This window comes from Arachis ipaensis, chromosome B09, assembly GCF_000816755.2.
Source record: "Arachis ipaensis cultivar K30076 chromosome B09, Araip1.1, whole genome shotgun sequence".
In the NCBI taxonomy this organism is placed as follows: domain Eukaryota; kingdom Viridiplantae; phylum Streptophyta; class Magnoliopsida; order Fabales; family Fabaceae; genus Arachis; species Arachis ipaensis.
Genome location: NC_029793.2, coordinates 27,896,922 through 27,901,939, shown reverse-complemented (window position 1 = coordinate 27,901,939; position 5,018 = coordinate 27,896,922).

Genomic DNA, 5,018 nt, shown 5'->3' with positions numbered 1-5,018 from the left:
TCCTAGCTATCCTTATCAATGATGATGAGAATTGAATCTTAATTCCACTTTGTTAACCTTTACTAAGATAAAGGAAGGTCAAGGGATTAATTGGTTTGATCTTCGAAGTTTTTATTCACTTGTATATAAAGCTTGCATGTAGTTGAATTAATTCACATTCTCAAGGAGTCATATATATATATAGCCAAGCCTTAGATAGTGATAAAGTGCCTTTACAATTGAGATGGGAGAGAAAAAAATATTTTATAAACTTGCAAGACAATTAATAATTTTAGCAGAGATATATGTTAATGAGCTATTGAACCCTCACTGGATTTTGTGTTTACTCTCTAGTCACTCAGTGTTTATTGGGTTAATCACTCTATTCTTCTTTTTATTCTTACTTTCTATAACTTTGTTCTTCATCTAACCAATCAACAATTATAGAATATAGACATGCCAAAAATCATGAGGTCTTTAGTTAAGGTTGTAATGGGGCCAAGGTAAAAGTAAGGGTATATGTATAAGGCTAAGTGAGCTAATAAGCGAATCCTTAATTAGTCTAAGATCTCACCTAACATACATACTTTGTAAAGCAAAGCTTCTTTACCTATTTTCTATATTTTTCCACTTTTGATGTTACATGCTCATGTTTCAATATTTATTATTTTTATCCCATGTGCATTGCTTTATTTCACATTTGGGGAATTCTTTTGTGTCCCCTTTATTTAAATACTGAAAATTAAATTTTTTTTAATGCACATGGTAATTCAATTATTTTGATTTTACATGAGCATGCTTCCCAAAACTTTTATTTTGAATTATTTTACTCTTTTTAACTTTTCTACCTTTTGTTTTTATCATCCATGTTCTCAATAGGTTTCCCTCACTTAAACAACTACACACTTACTATCTTAAGCTAACCAAGGATTCAACTTGGGATTTTTATTTTGTTTTTCTGCTTAAGTCTAGTAATGTAGTTTATAGAATAAAAGGGGATTTAAAGGCTCAAGGGGCTAACAAGGGTGATGTAAAAGGTAAGCTATTTTGGGATAAGTGAGCTAAAATCAAATAACGGCCTCAATCACTCTCTTGGTATGTATTTCTATTCTATAATTGGACATATAGATTAAAACAAAGTAAAGAACATCAGAATACAAAAGAAGGGTGGAACACACAGGAATAAAATATTATGGTTTGAATGTAACCATACAATTAAGCTCAAAATTCACAGGCTGTGTGTTCTCTAGCTCAAAAATCATTTATCACTTATGTATGTCATGCAGGTTTAGTTAAAAATTCCCATTATTCTCAATGTAAAACTTATATTGAATGGCTTTAAAGTTCTAGTGTTTCTCCTTGATGAAATGTTGTTAACTAACTAACATGTAATGCTATATATACAAGTTGTGTGGATTGTTTCTATTATGTTCAAGTCCCTAGTTTACTTCCTTTTTATATTTTTCAATTCAAACTAAGCTATCTTATGCTAAAAAGGGTAAACTATACTAATTAATCCACAATTTCTATAACCAATAAGTTAGAATTGCAACTAAACTAAATGGCTAAAATGTGAATTAAAATGCAAAATATAGAAAATAGAGTAAAAATACATAAAAATAGCAATATATATAAGTACTGAGAAAAATAAAAATAAAATACAGAAAAGTAGCAAAATAAATAAAAAAGAGTCTGTAATGGTTCACCAAAAAATACGCTAGAGATGGCGACCTCCCCACACTTAAAATGTAGCATCGTTCCCGATGCTCACTCAAGCAGGGTGTGAAGGGGTGTCATCACTGGAAGGGTGGGTAGCTGGAGTCTCTGTGGTGGTGGTCTGAGGATCAGTCTACTGCAGAGGAGGTGCTGACTGAATAGGGATATCGGGGTCTACAGCCTGAATCTGAGGCAGAGCCTCCTGATGTGATGCTACCTGCTGGGTGCCTGTCTGTGCAGCCTCGCTCTGGGGATGGGTCTCTGCCTCATGATCATCCGCCTCCTCCTCAGATGCCTCGGATGGTGTGTCAGGCTCGGAGGGGATGTCGCCAGATCGTATCATCAGCTTCAGGTGCTCATAGCGTCGCTTGTTGCGATGCTCCATCTGGTTAAGTCGTCGAAACAGGCGGTGCACTAGATGATAGATGGGCTCTAGGGCAGGTGGAGGTGCAGTGGTGGTGGCAGGGGTAGTTGTGGAAGAAGAGGGGCCGGTAGATGGTGTGGCTGTCTCAGCAGTAGCAGTGAGCAATGGAGGTCTGTAGTCCAAAGCCAGAAAGTTCCTGCTGTGCGGGATAAGCTTCTTGCATTCTGCAGCAGGTGGCTTTTCATCAGCATCCTCCCAAGGCACGTCAGCTCGACGTCCTAGCTGCGTAATCAGATAAGGAAAGGGGAGAGTGCCTCGGACGTGGACCCTGGCCATATAGTACCGGATAAAGCATGGCAGGTACAGGTCCTTACCCTCCATCACACACCATAGGAGGGTGATCATAGCGGCTGGTATCTCAGTCTCATGAGTACTTGGCATAATGAAGTTGCTAAGTATCTGATGCCATAGCCGAGCCTCATCATTCAGGTAAATCCGCTTGATTCCCTTTGGCATGGTGGTGTTCTGACCCATAATCCAAGGAACGGTCGGGTTAAGGGCTATCCGGGCCTTGACTGCATCCCAATCAAACTTCATGAAGCGCATATCCTCCTCAGCTTTCTGATAACTATCCAGCTTATCAGTTTTAGGCAGAAGCTTCAGAACATCTTCAATGGCCTCTTCAGTGACCAGAATTTGCTTCCCTCTAAAATTCACTACATCTAGGGAAGTTTTGAAGTAATTGCAGTAGAATTCACTAACCCAAGATGCATTGACCTTAGTTAGGGGTCTTTCCAGGAAGAACCAGCCTCTTTGTTTGATTTGCTCAGAGGTGTATTGTTGGATTTCTTCTGGGATTTTTAGAGTCCTCTCCAGGTATAGGTTCCTGGAGGTTGCAAACACCGGATACCTTAGCTCACAGTATCAGTTTGCAAATTTTACTGGATCAGTAGCAGGGATTAGCTGGTCGGCCTTCTCCTGCGGGGTAAAATTTTTCTCCCGCAAGGAGGCATCATGCATGAGATCTATGATAGACATAGAGGATTCTCCTCTTTTCCATTTGCCAGTTGTTGCCTTTCCTTTCCCTTTTCTGTGGGAGTCCGACATTCTGAAAAACAGAATTCAAGGATATAATAAAAACAGGAAAACAAGGAGGCAATTAACAAAAGAAGCACATAGTGGCAAAGGAGCAGGAGAGTAATGAATATGAGCTAAGTAAATGTGCATTAAAGATTGAATAGGAGTTAAAAGTTTGAGAAGTAAAATTAACAATCCAAAATGTATTAGAAATCATGTTAAATAGAAAAATTAACATCATGGCATGGTTAGAATGTTAAAAGAAAGTGAAAGAAAATCAGAAGAGAAGTTTTGAAAGGTTAGGTTGGTTAGAATTGAAAAAGAGTTTAGGAAGTTAACATTAGTGAGTTAGTAAAAATGGAGATAAAGTAAGTGGCATAATGATAAGTTTCTAAGTAACAAGCATTCACAATTAAAGGCTACAGGTAACTCATAACCAAACATGGAAAGCAGGTTGATGATGATTCAGATAGATATAGAAATAGCAAAAAAATGGAATCAAACATCAAAAATGCAATTTATGAACCAGGAAATCAAAGAGAATAAGAAAGCTTGCCCTGGCATTCATGAATTGTTTTGGTTAGATCTAAGGAAAGCACAGTTGAAAGTGCCAAAATCAAGACATGAATGGAAACATTTTACAGAAAATTGGGCAGCATTCCGGCTAAAATTAGATTGTCCCAGAAAATAAACAGAAATAGAATAGTTCATAGAAATCAAAATTAAAGCTGCAATTACATATAAGGAATATAAACATGAAAATTCAGTGTACAGAGCAGCAAGAAACAAGGAAGTATAGCATATGAACATTACAATCATCATAGCAACAGCAGAATAAAACAAGAAACACGAACAGCAAAATTAAACAGACCTAAATCCACTAACCATATCCTAGGCTACCTAACAACCTAAAATCCACTACAACATACATATCTAACTAGCCTAATGATGAACATAAACAGAAAAATATGAATTAACTACGAAGGATAGAAGGGTGACGTTCGTCGGAACCTGGTAGGCGTAAGAAAGAGAGTGGGGCAGAGAGGTGGCTGGGGGTGACGGCGGTGGCGTCCAGCGTGGCGGAAGAGGGTGGCGTGGCGGCGGTGGCTGCTGTTTGGAGGAAGGGAGGGAAAGGGGGGTGTAATGGGCGACTGATAGGGTTCGCGTGACTGGGGGGGTTATAAATTTGAATCCACGCGATCGCGTGGGGCACGCGGTCGCGTGGTTGGGGTGAAATGGGGGTCGACGCGATCGCTTGAGGCACGCGATCGCATGGAATGGGAAAAGAGTGAATGACGCGATCGCCTGGGGCATGCGATCGCGTCGCTGGAAATTGTGCTAAACACACGAATCCAGCGTCGTTTCAGCGCAACTCTCTGTCTCCTTTTGGGGTGTTGTACAATCCTATGCGACGCGATCGCATCGTTCACGCTGTTGATGAGCGGATATTTTATACGCTTTTTGGGGATAATTTCATATAGTTTAGAGTATGTTTTAGTTAGTTTTTAGTCTATTTTTATTAGTTTTTAGGAAATATTTATATTTCTGGACTTTACTATGAGTTGTGTGTTTTTCTGTAATTTCAGGTATTTTTCTGGCTGAAATTGAAGGAGTTGAGCAAAAATCTGATTCAGGCTGAAAAAGGACTGCTGATGCTGTTGGATTCTGACCTCCCTGCACTCAAAGTGGATTTTCTGGAGCTACAGAATTCGAAATGGCGTGCTTCCAATTTCTTTGGAAAGTAGACATCCAGGGCTTTCCAGCAATTTAAAATAGTCCATACTTTGCACAAGGATAGACAACGTAAACTGGCGTTTAACGCCAGTCCTCTGCCCAATTCTGGCGTCCAGCGCCAGAAAAGGATCAAAAGCTGGAGTTGAAC